This window comes from Glossina fuscipes, unplaced genomic scaffold (assembly GCF_014805625.2).
Source record: "Glossina fuscipes isolate IAEA_lab_2018 unplaced genomic scaffold, Yale_Gfus_2 0, whole genome shotgun sequence".
Classification (NCBI taxonomy): Eukaryota; Metazoa; Arthropoda; class Insecta; order Diptera; family Glossinidae; genus Glossina; species Glossina fuscipes.
Genome location: NW_023998414.1, coordinates 21,794,260 through 21,809,982, shown reverse-complemented (window position 1 = coordinate 21,809,982; position 15,723 = coordinate 21,794,260).

The following is a 15,723-nucleotide window of genomic DNA, read 5'->3' as shown; positions in this document are numbered from 1 at the left end:
GTATCTGATCAGCATGGGATACTGAACTTTTCCATCCATGCTCTTGTTTCATTTCTTATTGCAAGCACGATGATATTAATGCAAAAGCAGGATATGTATTACAATTTCGATCGAGGAAGAGTAAGAATGACTTGTAAAAAACAAAAAGGAAAAAAAAAAAGAAGAAGAAACTCGTACAGAAATGATCACAAATGAAAAATGGATTTTCTCTTATATCGTTCAGTTCCCGATACAGGAGGCAATGACAAAAAAGGAAATTCTCCATTTCTTGATTATTTATTGTTAATTCAGTTTTATAGTTAGCAGACTACGCCCTATTGTTTTTCCTTATCTTCGTCTGTTGTATTAAGCAAGAATAAATATGCAAAGCTGCACCATTTTATTTATATTTGCAGGCGGATATATACAAGTTCACAGATTGATAGCAGCATTCAGACGGACGGACAGACCGTAGGATATATAAAACAATGAAAGGATTATTGACGAGGACCTAAATCCACAACCAGACAAATCAAGTAAATATGCTAAGGTAGGAAGGTAGGAAGACAAACGGATTGATAGCCCTTAATGGATGAACAGAGAAACGGAACGACGACTCAGTGTTTCACGCTAATCAAAAATAATATATAATCCACGCATGCACGTTATGCATATTGGTTATCTATTAGTTTCCTATATCGCGAATAACTTCTTTCAAAACTTCCGTTGCTATTGAAACATTCTGCAAAAGTCGTATTAAACCTCTCGCTAGTTCTTTAATTTAATTCATAAAAGCATTGTATGTGATGTGATGTTAGAGATGAACTTTGCATAATAATTTTAAAGAAAAAGTTAAAAAAAAAAAAAAAAAAACCAGGAATATATAGAAAATATATTCACCTGTTATGCTTGAATGGTTGCAGAGGCAGGGTCGTATAAAAGAAGCTTTCTAGGTTTAGATACGTTTTCTTTTTTAAATTTCTTCCTAAATTTTCTTACTTCGATTCATGTTTAATGAAAAACATGAGCTTCTCTTACCTCCTATGAGTATTCATTCAATAAATTACTTTCAAAGTTAATTAGATAAATTGTGTTCTTCTTTCATTTCTACTTTTTTCTTACTTACTTCACAGAAGATTTATTTTATAATTTTATCAAAACTTCTTTATGTAATAATTCATGAAAAATTATGTTTAGATCAAGTAAAATGGTAAGCACTAAGCGTTGTTGTTATTAAGCGTTGTTCTTATGTTACTATAAAACTTCCTTTAAAGTTTTCAAGCTAAAGCAAATGCAACAAACCATAACTAGAATAAATTTTAATTAAAAATTTCTATACAATTAATTTTAAAATGAAAAGAAAAAAAAAAAAAAAAATAAAATAAAATAAAAGAATAAATAAAAAATATAAGAAAATAATTTTTAAACAATTTGTAAAAATTCTATACGTCTTAGAACGAATCTGAAGTACTCACTATATGGGATAACATTCTGTTAGTTATTGTCGTATAAATCGACAGGTCATGTCTCCTAAGCGATATTTGATATAAATTTCAATTTGTTTTCGCTTGCCAGTGATTAAATGCCAAATCTATCTTTCGCGATAAGGTAGGGTAACGTGTTATAGCGGAAGATTAAATGCCATTATTAAAATGGATGCACGGAATTACTACAAAGATATATTCTCTCGGTTTTCGTCCCCCTTTACTACAAAGACTTACTGAGAAACGTGACTATATCTGTCTAAGGTTGATATTATAAAATTATAAGAGAGAGATAGATAGATAGAGAAAGAGATAAAAGTAATTGGAAAGAGAGCGAGAGGGTTTGTGGTTAGAGCTTGATCGGGTATGGTGGATGTGGGGGGACGAGATTGACAAAGGCTGAGAGATAAAGATAGAGATAGAGATAGAGATAAAGATACACATAGCGATACAGATAGAGATAGGGATAGAAATAGAGATTGAGAGAGAGATCCATGGTGCTTTAAATGAAATATTCGGAGAATTTGGAGTAATTTAAAATAAGTATTCTTTCAATTCAAGCCGCTCACTCTATCAATAAATAAAATGTTATCAATTTTCTGTCCTTGGAACAGATGCACATAGCTGACTTGGAAAAATGTACGCTTAATTCGTTACATAAGTTTGCGAAAGTCTGAACACGTAGCAGTGTGATTTCACGTCAAACATGAGAGGCAAGTATGACATTTCTATCTCTTTCTAATGTATATCAATGATTATTGTTGCGTTATTAATATAGCAGATCTGCTCGAATTACCGTAGCAGGACATGTAGTGAAAGCTTACGTTTGCGCTTTGAGATGTAAAGTCATTCTCAATTACTGAGTGTGCGCTCACATCAGAAAATTGTCAAACCCTTTTTACATTATCATCAGTATTTGCATTAATTTTCCACGGTGTATATCGAGCTTTATCAAAATCGCTTTCTGCTCTTGGGATTGTCGTAGTATATCCACTTTTCATTGCCAGTCACAATACGCTACGGAAAAGTTATTTTGTTTTGTCATCACATTTAAATCATTGAAACCAAAGTCGACAATTAGGACATGGTGGAGCAAGCTCACCATTGGCTTCTACAAGTATTTGCTGAGCTTCGGCAACAAATTTTTTCAAATCGATGTTAGTAGTACTTTATCATTTTTACCAGTCGATGTCGCTGATCAAAATACATACAAGCATCTATTGAATACGAGTTACTGCTGTCCAGAAATTGAACAAAACTCTTAACTGGCATTTAACTGCCTTAGTCTGCTCTTCTTGCAAGCAATTCTTGTGCGTAGGTCTGTATATATAGTAGTTATCTATAAAGATAATAAGTATATTAATTTATTGAAAAGTTTTTCTTCTTCGCTTCAACAAATACTTTATATAATGTTTATAAATGGATATAAAACGGATAATGGATAAAAGGGAATACAACTTTTTATTTGCTTCATTTGCATTGATTCTATTCCTTATATCGTCGAGTATAACGCAAAGAGAAAGTGATAAGCGGGCTTACAAAGTTAACGGTCAAATGATTATATGACTCCTATAGGTACATTCTTCGGAACACAAGCTTGGATAATTATCATCATCATCGCCGAGAGAAAAATTTGAGAGAATCTTTTTCAATAAATGACTTTAGTGTTGCGTACATTTGACAAAGCTAAGGTTCGCATCGTATATAACGCGTGTTAAACATTAACAGACATTAGACATCAATATTAATAAAAGTATGTTTTATTTCATTCGTTTTACAAACTTTTCAATTAACGCGTAATACCAGTTAACAAAATAGATGAATCGCCTTACTTTAAAAAGATTGATTTGAATTTCTTGCACGGGTTTTCGGTGCGATTGATAAAATATTGACTTTATCCACAATTGAAAATTATATTAATTCTTATTCAGGAAAACTGATTTACATAATAGGCAAATAGTTCGATAGACAACTAAAAAGATAATTGCTACATATATTTTAATCGAAAGTGATTACGTTTTGAAAATGAAACGAACTTCTTAAATGATTCGCAATAATTCTCAAGATGATTTCAAATTCATGGCATTTGTAGTGCCTTTCAAAGTGAACAGCATCCTAAACTGTTCGATGTTAAGGACGCGAAGTGCTCTCTCTGATCGACCAATCCTTGATTGACTCCATAAAAATGAATAATGAATTCAAATAAATCTGAGCACGAAAAACTATTGATAGAAATAAAACTTTTTTATGCCTTTGGCATTTTTTAATTACATATTTAGTAAAGTAATGTTGTGATATATTTTGCATTACATAATAAGGATTCATCTCACCATACATATGTATTTTTCATCAAAACCCGACAAGCATTCTCCTCCTTCTACACTGCAAAAAAAAAAAAAAAAAAAACAAGTAAGAAAGTTATATTCGGCGCGGGCCGTATCTCGCCTACCTATTACTATGTTTTTCGCATTCTATTCTCCAAGTTCTTTTGTTTGACATCCATATCGATGGTACTATTAAGGAAAATGTCTAGAGCGGTATCTATCATATGCATTTTAAAAGTAAATAGCAAAGCTGAGTTTTTTGCCTAGAATTCCCAGAAAATGTACAGTGACGGCGTAACGGATATCGATCAATATCATGATTACACATCAAAATGACATATGTTTGACTTAATAAAGTTCAGCGCGATTGTAGCAGAAGTCTGTTTGAGTTGTGGCGAAATAATGCCACGAATTGTTTTCTTGATCTAAAATCACAAATTATGACACCAGGCGAACAAGACGGATGATTGGACGGGCAAACGAATCTGGGACAAATCAATTGAGAATTTTAGTTTAGTGAAGAAGGACTTGAGAATTCTTCCATCAGAAACGCAAGGGCAAATGTACTATTGGTCCTTGCCCGTGATAGTTTTAAAAATATTCTGAATAAATATTCGTTTAAATATACCTTTATATATATGTAAAATTTATTTCAAAATATGAGTTAACGGTTTCCATTCCATTTTCTTGAGCTATTAAAAGTCTGCTTGATGTGACCAACCTTTAAGTGGACCACAATGGAAAAAGTCTACTACATTTTAATTAAAAGATTCAGACTAAGTTGATCGTGCATGGTATTAGCAATGCAGAGTCGCTTAACGAGTTGATGTAATTATGTCTTACTGCAGGTTCATGGATTTATATATTCTGCGATGGGCGTTCGATGGGGTTCGAATCTTTTTTACGCTTAGTATCGAATACGTTAGCAAAAGTAAGAGGAAACTGACCGAACCGACTTTTCATCTCATTTCTATCTCATTTCGCCTCATTTCTTCTACGCATTATATACACGCAAATGGAACTTTAATAAAGCGCCTGGCGCGATGTGGATTGCGTCCTTTAGCCTAACCTGTCCATGCTTTTGATTAGCTTGCAGAACGTATATTTATTTACTTATAAATGAGCCAATCAAGTAATTTTGTTCGTAAGAGCATCCATTTTCGACAAGTTTTTGGTTTTTTTCTTCCCCCTTAGCTGAAATTGGTTATAATTTACAAGCGCAATATTTTGTTATTTGTTATTAAAAGGTGCAACAAGGTATTAGCTTTTTGACTGATATTTCCTTTAACATTTGTTTTTTATTTATTTAACTACGGCTCCATTTTCTTCTTATCAATTGAATGCGTTTACGTTTAATATGTAACAGCAGCAGCAGCAGCAGCAGCAGCATATGGTTTAGTCAAAGCGTAGTATTTGAAAACTGAAAAAAATGTTCATTAAACTTAAATAAAATCTTTGAAAGGGTATCCACTTTTCTTTCGTTAATATGCGTTATGTGTTCAGTACTTTGATTGTTAAACCTTTAATTTCTGTCTTTCGTTGTTATTTTTGTTTTTATGTTTATTTGTTGGAATTTTTTTGTTTTTTTGCTTTTTTTGATTTTTTAGGTAAATATTGCATTGCATCTGCTTTCAGTAAAGAGCACATTAAAAGTGTAAGTGCATATGTATTGAAACGAAAACAGCAGCACTTAACAGACTTTAGATACGTTTTCAAAGCGACCAGCTTGTGTTGTTGATAATATGCACGCATCTACATACAGCAAGCTAACTACGTTCTGAGGTAAGAATATTTGCAACAAACAAACCAATTACTTACAATAGCAAACATGTATGCAAGTATGCATGCATGCATGCATGCATGCATGCAGGTTGCTTTATTCTTCTTTGTTATTCTTTTTTTTTTTCTTTTTTTTTTGATTCTTATTAAAAAATAACACCTTAATGTTGAAAGACAAACTAATTACGGCCGTGTGGAGAGTATGAAAAACAGACTCCAAAGTAAGTTCAAACGCATGCTGAAATTGTTGCAAGTGCTTGAAATAATTGCCGAGCAACCAGTACCTTCGGCTTCGATGTAATTCAATGACATGTGCTTTGTGCATTTTGTATACAGGTACAAATTATATATACATATACATATATACGAATAATTTTGGGGCCTAAAATATTGGAAAAAGTGTGGCTAATTTTTTTTTTTCTTTCCTTTTCGCTTTTTTGTTTTTCATTTTTTTGGGGCAATTTTGTTTGGTTCAATTTGCTTGGCTCCCAAAAATGTTAGTGTTCAGAAGTTTAATAAAACACGTTTCGTGTTCAAGTGCAGCTGTCAAGTATGTAAGTACGTTAAGCTTGTGGTGTGGTGTGTTCTTATTGCGTGCCTGCGTCGCTATTTATTCCACTAAAAATATTTTAAGGAAATTCTGAAGCTTAACTTATTATTTATATATATATATATATATATATATATATATATAGATAAGTGATCATAAAGCACGATTTTGCCTTGAACAGCCTTAAGAGCTTAGCAAATTTAAAAAAAAAAAAAAGTATTTGTTAAGTAAACAAATACCCCAAAATTATTCATTATTGATCGGATAAGAGGGGGCGTTTTCTCTTTCTTTTCTTTTTTCTTTTTGGTTTTTTTTTTTTTTTTTTTTCTGTTTTAAAAACGTTGCGGCCCGTAATCGTTATATCATAGTAATTGAATTAATTTCCATTGCTTTTAGTTATTCATTAAAAATTATTTCGAGCTTATATCTATCGCTTTTATTTGCAAAGAGTTATAATTTTTAATATACTGTTCCATAATAGTTAGTTGATGTAAGAACAAGGAATAATTCTTGCTGTCTATGGCAAAAATAAGGATTGTGTTAGACAATATGGTGTAGGGTGAATAATAGTGAGCCCAGTTTTGTTATGATGTTTTCTCTTCTTTCCTACAAGATTTCATATTAGAAGCCTTTAGTTAAACAAACTGCAATAATGTTTTAATTATGTAAATAATATCGACTGCGAGGGGGAGTTATTTGCTCTTTTTTAGTAAACTTGAATGAGAAAAAATGTTCGAATATATCATATTGAAAATATTGTCCAAGTTGACGGAACATCCAGTCCTTTGGAGCAATGGCAGCTGAACAAAGCGGACTAGTGCGGTACTCCGAAGGCGTCCTTGACTTGAGTCTTCCATATACGTGGCCGTGGGAGCTTTGTCGTGCTGAAATACAACTTGATCATATCTGTTGATAACCGGCATTCTATTTCCTGTAATTGTTTGGCTCATTTGCGCTACATGTCTTCGATTACGTTCGTCATCTTTTTGCCGATGAGCTTGCCGATAAGTTTTGGCAACTTGTAATTCATGATGCCAAGTACAAATAATGGTTTGGGAGATATAATACCCGATATTAATGCTAATGCTAAAGTGTGCTGCGGTATTGTGCAATCATTGTAATGCACTGTCATAGTAATACGTTCCAAGATTATATAAAAACACCAGCGTTTCATATTTTTGCAGCAGTATTTCATCAACTGACAAGCGACGTTCGGCCCGTTCTGTCTATAAACTAACGCTGCAAACGATTTTCTGCATTTCTGAATATTTTCAACTCGTCTTTAAATGGCATCGCTTTGTTATTTCCGACAATGCTCTGTTTCCGAACTTTTCCTCTCTGTCAGATGCGTTAAATACATGCAGTCATTATATGTAAATATATTGACTGAGATAAGATCTGCTTGCCCCGAGACGTTTTGATGTGAAACGTCTTTTTAAAAATCCATAAAAAAATATTTCGACAAATTTAAAAAATTTTGAACTAATTGTTGTACGTGAAATATTATTTTATTTGTTTTTTTTTTTTTGGTTTGTTTGAAAATGGATCCATAAAATTAGATCCATAGTCTTGTAACGTAGTTGAAAGCCATTGATAATATTTTGAGTTTTGGTAGAGACTGATGTATCAGAATGTGATATATGAGAAGCTCTGTTCCGCTGTCAACCCATAAATCACCGTACTAGGTACTGTACAATCAAAACTCGGGCTAGCAATGCCCACAATATGTGAAATATTAAAGTTGACTGACTACACTTTGACATGAATTTTTCTCTTAAATTGTTGAAGAAAAGTTGTACAAATGTCGAAATAAAATCAAATAAAAAATGTATCGAAGGAAATTAATTCAGTTAGTAAATTTCTTCTGCTATTGTTGTCGTTATTGCTGCTCAAAATAATGTTCACCTGGTTTTCGGTTCAACTACTTTGTAAAGTTATGATCTTCATTTAAATGATCTTGATACGAATGGTTGGTGATGTAGTCGTTTTTATAGTGTTTTACTAAATGTAGAGTAATAAAATTTTTATATGAAAAACTCTCTTACAGCACATTGATTATTGTAATCAGTTAAATTACTATTATTGCAATACTACAGATGAGATGTTTTAAGGCTTACAGTATATTACAGGCTTGTTATGGACATTTTGCCATGAAAAGATTCTTTTAATATACATATGTGTAGATGTACATACATATATATTGTAAATTTATATATGAAAAATCATAAAGAAAATTCTGCAAGTTCATTAAGCTTAGCTTAGCAGGCTCATAAAAACTATAATGAAAAGGCTCGGCTGTAAAAGGTATGATAAGCTTTTTTTTTCTTCAATTTATTGTGAAGTGGTTAGGTTAGAGATTGATGTGGCAGCGACCTATTCTGTTAACCTTACTTATTGCTATGTATAGTTTGCAGAGGGCGTATTTGGGGCGCTTTGTTCTCAAATCAAGCGAGGTTTTCAAGATTTTTGAAGCATGTCATACGTATGAAACTTTAGCGTTTTACTGGAATTCAGATTTCAACAACTTCGACAAACATCGAATCTAAAAGTAATATCAGATTTTGAAGTACCGTCGCGAAACAACTGTTACTCTCTTGTTACTAGAAATGGCATAAACGACCTTTGACGCTTTCATTACAATACTAATCTCTCAGTTTAGCTTAGTTCCAAACATATGGCACTTTTAGGAGTACTGTGATGGTATTTGTATTCGATGAAGAGGACAAACTACAATTATGTAGGTATTATTCACTCCGCTACATGTTTGTATTCTTTGCGCGATGCACTTAAATAGCGAAACAAAACGTTACACATATAGCTTACACTTACAGCTTGCTTGTTTAAAATAACTACAGCTCAGGATACGAATACCCAGTCTTGCTTTTTAAAAAACAATCAGTAATTTATTAGCCAAAGATCGCACTACCTAGCGCTATGTAGTTCGTAAAAATCGTCAAAAGCGTTCAAAAGGAACTCTTGAAGCTAAGAGTTCATTTCCCTGATTTTTTCAGTCAGCAAGAGGAGATCGGCACGCAGAGACTGCATGTGATTAAAATAAGTCAATAGATGAAATTAAGAAATAAAAATGACAAAGTGTTTCGTTGATATGTACGCATATATTATAATATTTGCTTTTTCAACTAACTCACATGAAATATCTTGATTTTCCTAATTTTCGCATAATTTTACTAAATATTAAAATTTTCAATACACTAGAACTCGCCGAAAAACTCAGTTGTTCTCACCATAAGTAACTTGTAATAAACTGGTTGTCTTGTGCAAAATAAAATTACAGTGAACTTTTGCATGACTTCTTTTTTTGTCATATATTTAATTTTTTTTTGAAATTGAAACAAAAGAAAAAAAAAAAAAAAAGAAAAGAAAAGAGAAGAGAAGAGAAAAATTGCCTTTAGCTTTGGTCGAAGTTTTCAATATCTACGGACTATTTGAATTTTCATTTTCAAAATTTTTTTCATCTCAAAACGCAATTGATTTACATATACGATTACCTATTTGCGTATTTGGATGCGCAAGTTTGTCGATTCGTCAAAACGTCAACATTATGCTGTCATATAAAAGAAGATCTACAATGACTAATAAAGTGCCAGCCTCGTTAGTTCAGAACTTTTATTTGAAAACTTTTTTTCTCAACATATCTATTCTCATCTATAATTTTATAATAAATAAGATTGTCCAAACTTTTCGGAAAAGCTGTGAACGCTTTAATAATCATTTTACAAATGGCCAGATATAGCGGGAAACTAATGCCAATCAAATACCTAATACGAGGTGTGTTCAAATCAGAAGGTGACTTTTTATTTTTCGATGTCGATTTTGTAGCTTTCAAAGTAATCCCCCTTGAGTCCAAAATTTAATCATTTTAAAGACGGGGATAAGACATATTGTCAAAATCTCTTTCCCGTACGTTAATAACGATGACATTTCTATTAATTGAGTGAACGAACTAAACTTACTTTCAGTTCTGTTGTTTCGAACAAAGTCTGATATAGTGAATCCCTGGAAATGTCGCCAGGGCACCAGTGCCCACAACATTTATACAACGAAGAAATCTTCTAGTTTTTACTCATCACTTGCGATGATGACGGAGATAGCTGGGGAATATCAAAAATGTACATATTACTCAATGAATTTATTCTGTATATTAAGTAAACGTTCCGAAATCCTTTACCCATAAATCAATGCCCACTATCTAAAAGTTCAAGAATTAGATATCTAGTTGTTGTAATTCTATTATAACGCCCACAAAAATGTATATGTATAAAGTTGATAGACATATAATTGTATCCATGTCTGCTAATCTACAAGATAGTCACAAAAGCTCTTGTCGTCGCAAAGGATCTTTAACGAATAACTTTCGAAAATATTGCTATAAATAATCAATCGAGCATCGAGCATCGAGCTAATAATTGGTGGAGCAAACACTTACTACTAATATAGCCATAATCAACAGGTAGCTTGCTTATTCTGTGTGCATATATATGTGTTTTTTTGTTTGGGTTAACGGGTATATAAAATTCGTCATAAGGTGAATATAAGTATGTTACCTTATATTTTAATAGTATGGTAGCTTTTTTTCCTAATATATGTTCTTCGAAGTGAAAAAGTTTGCAAAGAAAATAAAAGAAATTAATTAATTTTTTCAAGCAACAAATATGCTATCTTGCTAAAAATCTCCTGCAAGCGACTTGAATGTGCAAAGAAGTGTCCACTTGTTTGTTTGTTGTTTAATTATAATGATATGTTCTTCTAGTGTGACATAATAATAAGAGAATACATAAAAATAAAAAAAAAAGTAAAACAATTAAGAGAGAAAAAAAGTACAAAAGACTTATGAAACAAAGCAAACGACGAAAAGTAGACATAAGTTCATGTAAATGCGATTTTTGTAATGAATTATAAAAGCTAGGAGAAGAAAAACAAACAAAAAATAAAAAGAAAAAGTTTTAATTTTATCGGACTCCACGCTATTCGTACCGAGATAAATTTTTAAAATTTATATATAAATGTACTGAACTGTCAAAAAGTTCATAGACCGCAATTTACTATTATTCCATTAACCTTATGGAATATTTTCATAATTTTTTTTTATTTTTTTTTTTTTTATTATTTTTATGTATGTTTTAAGACCTTACTTATGTACATGAACTGTTATTATTTCAAAGTTTCATTAGAAGGAATAGTTACTAATTACTAAAAAGAAAAAAAAGAAAAAAAAAAAAAAAATTATGTACAGAGCCAAATAATGCATACTATTAGTCATCATTAATTTCATGAAACCGTTATCTTCTACATTTTTATCAAAGTGTCTACCATTTACTTGCTTACTAACTAAAGAAAAACGTTCATCAATAGCGATAAGCAATTCGAGAATGAAAATGACTTACTACCAAATTTAAAATTCAATGATTTTTCTATTGCTTGTTTTAGGTACAATATGTGCAGTTGGGTGTGAGTGCGATTGATTTTACACCTAGCCGATGGGGTGCATACATTAGGTAGGGTAAATGCTTGTGAGACTCCGTGAGAAAGTTCTAATGGACGTAGCATATCTAAAGTGTCTATTCTTGAGAATCATGAGTAGCGAAACCGCATTATCTCTCCGTCTGTCTACTCACGCGATCGTACCGAAATCATAAAAATGATCTTATATATACATGTTATTAGTGTATTCCCTACATTTTATGTTGACCACCCGTTTATTAGTCAAGTTTCCACATAGCTGTGAAATGCTCGAAAAGCTCTTTTTTAAATTACGTATAAATGTGTTCGTGCCTTAAGTCCGGCCATGATTCAGTTGAGAAATTTTTTTTTTTATATCTATAACTTTTATTTCCTCCATGTAACATATGTTTGTACATCTTCTCTACCTGCCGCAATCAGACAAGGTCTTCAGTGTGAATAGCGAGTAGTTATTAGGTATTTGGCATTGATTGCTTGTTGTGCAAAGGCTAGCGCGGTAAGAGTGCAATACCAAATAGACTACTAACTAAGGGGCTTACTTATATCGAACAAGGTTCAGAGAGCTCATCCATAAAAACTGTTTATGTAACGATTTTTCTATTCGGTTAATACCGTTGTACTCTCTTATAAATGGCGTCAGTACCAAGCTAAGCAAAACATTCTGTCTTGACCTTGTACAGTGCCTCTATTTTTAACGAAAGACCAACGTAATTGTAATGTAACGGGAATAAGCACCGCAACTCTATTGCACTTGTCCGTACCCATAGCACTCTAACCTTTAGGATTCTTACGACACCTTTTCATGTACAGAGCGTCATACGGTGTTCACGAAACCTTTATTTTACAGATGGTATCTGAGGGAATTATGAGTCGTGTAGAAGCCACTTACGAGACGTATATCGCTCCTTCACAGTTTCAATAGCTTGTGCACTATGCCGAAATATTTTTTTAAATCTTTAACCTGCCGTTGTCCTTCATTCTACTTCCAAGGCCTTGCTGGTTTTTCTGCGCCCGTTGTAATATCAGCCTACCGTAATGACTTCTAGGTACGCTACAGAAAGATTTCGGATCCATGAAAGTCCTTCGGGCTCTCCTGTTGCCTAAACAGCAGCATTTCCATTGTTCTCGATAACTGAATGTCTTAGTAGCCAAGTATAACGCGAACCTCATTCTGCCTCCCTAGCCCATTAAAGGCACTCTAACACAAGTTTAGAGGTTTCTCCTTTCAGGAGCTTTAGAGTAGCGTGACTGTCGGAATGAATGTAGATTGACTGTCAAAAATTAAGATGAGCATGCAGGGACTATGCAAACTTCTGTTTGAAATACTGAACGCGATGAGAAAGGTCGCTCTTTCTAGAACTATATAAAGGGACATTATTCTCAACAATGCCGTCATGTTAACCTAATCAGTCATTGTTAACCTTAGGCAAGCAGATCAAAGCTGCATAGGTTAGCATAGGTATAATTATGTTATCTCTAACGAAGAAAAGACGATAAGAAATATTGGATTTGTGTGCAACGCTTGCAATGTCCAGAAATGTGTGTCATTAAAGTAACTTCTTGAGTAGTTTTACTGAGTTCCGTCGGTCTGTCTCTCTATTGTGGGAAATCTGACGATTGCATAAATGGAAATAGAAAGTTCCAGCTTGTCATATCCTTTTAGGCTATCTACATAGGTTAAACAGAAAATATGAAAAAATGAATTCACTCACAAACACATATGCACTAATTAATAGACTGGGAAAAAAATTAATGAAGAAAGGTGTATTTTCCAAAATAATACCGCCGCCATTAACGAAAGAAAAAAAACTGAGTACTTCGCTCGCAATTCGATTAAAGTAAGGTATTAAACTTGTATGGAACTTTCTGGGATTTATTGAAATGATTGTTGGAGAGCGTAAGTGCGGCTGGGAGCGTATAACGACAATTTCCAAATCTGATGCGTGCTCATAAAAGAAAGAAGTGTGTGTCGGGTTTCAGCTTTGCATAGAGTTCTCGGCGTCTTGCCCAACAGATGGCGTTAGAGTTTCGTGTTCCAGTCACTTTTATATAATTATACATTAAAACTTGGGACGTTTACAAAAAATTGAATTTCTTATACTATGAAATATTAATATTAAAGAAATTAAATTTAACTATTATGCGTGCGGTAGTCCGATAAATGTTGTGAATGACTGGAACAAAATTTATTTTTCACCTTTTATCTATGTTAAGTGAAAGCTTATGTAAAAACGATTTCATTTGATATAATTTAGTTAAAATTTCAGCATTTATACGCTTTTACACACCGCGTCACATTTCTATTTCCCCTCGTATAGCATGTAACGTCTACAAACGGAAAAACAGAATTTACGGTCCAATTATGGTTAGGTTTGCGTTTGTATTTTTATGCTTTACAAGCTATATGATAAAGTTTACTAACTGCATGTACCGCGTATGTTAAAATTAATAACATTGACATAATAGGAGCAATTGGTCAGTAAAACTTACTACAAATACTCGATTTGTCAAATCGAATAATTGCAACAAGAAACGGTTGCATCGCCTAATAATTTATAGCCTTTGGCGACAGGCATTTAAGCTTAACATAAATAGGTGCATATTTTTGCAATCTCCACTGCTCATAATATGCTTGTTACACGCTTTTCTTTTATTTTCTTTAATTCAAAAAACTCTTTCGTTGCAACCCATTATTGGCCAATAGCAAGAGTATATTAAGTTTTTCTCACTATCTGCCACAATTGAAAAGAACGCAAACCAGGGACTCTTACACTTTTTTACAAATACGAGAATCTGATCTATTTTGGCAATGTCACCGTTTGCGTTGACATCTGAATCAAAAACTGAAGACATAACTATTTCTTACTTACAAAGTTAAGTGAGCAAGAGCTGTGTTCTAGTTTTATATTAATATTTCTTCATATGATGAAAGTCGAGTCTTTTCTATAGTCAAAAAATGTTCATCTGTTTTGTTTAAAACTAGATGAATATAAAACTGAATTGACAGAGATACAGATATGACCATATAAGCTCAGGAACTGAAGACATGTATGTGTATTAGATCATATTGAAATATCTCCGCTGATTGCAAATTGTCATGTGATTAACGTTTAATGCTTCCGCTCTATTTCCTGACTGCTTGGGACACGGTTTTGTTCTACGAGTTGCTTAGTTTCATCGGTATTTTCAATGACTGCGAGGTACATGCTTGACTTTGAAATTTCCGGAAGGAAATCGCGCAAACCACTTCTGGGTCCTTCGTTCGCTCAGCAGCCGTACACTTTACAAATTTTGCGGCATGTTTTTGCTTGTTTTATCTCTTTTATAGTAAAAAAGCATCACATAGGGTATTTCTTCAGATATTTCACTTATTTTTAAATTAATATAAGAATTAACAAACTATCTTCATAAAGAATCTAAGCTAAAAGTTCATCTCTTAAGCATCAACACCATCTCGCGGAGAAAAGCGCTTGCAATGCAAGTAAACCCTCTGTCGATCCCAATGTTAAGCCGAGGCGCTAACTTATTTGGATTTCACTGATGCCGAAGTGTCGCTTGTTAAACACATCGGGGCACTACAGAGACACAGACGGAGAGGCAGCCAGAAATGAACAAATCAAATCCATTATTTCAGCAAATTAGGTATATGCATAGCTTGTGGATCCGTCGCTGAGGATTACTAGATCTTAACAATATCCAATTAATTCTTTATCTTACTATGATATCATGATAGGCATAAATTCGCTTCTACATCTAAGATTCTAACAATGTAGCAGGTGAGTATCAAAATATTCGACTCAAGCTAAATATAATATTTCTGATACTCTTTCCTCATATCTGTTAAAGCTCATCATATTTAATTAGTTCGAAAACGACAAAACTAAGTCTTCTTAAATATATGGTACATATCTGTGTATATATATATATATATGTATAGAATATTTTACGTGTGCGTGCGTGATGTCTTACAATGTTGCATTTCTTCTTATTCGTTTTTTCAGTGCTACATATTGCATACTGCATTCAAATCAAGTATTTCGGCGTTAAATATGCGAAAAGTAATTTATTTGAATTTATATGATTTCTACTTTTTTTTTTCCTTTTTTTTTTTTATGAAATTAATAAA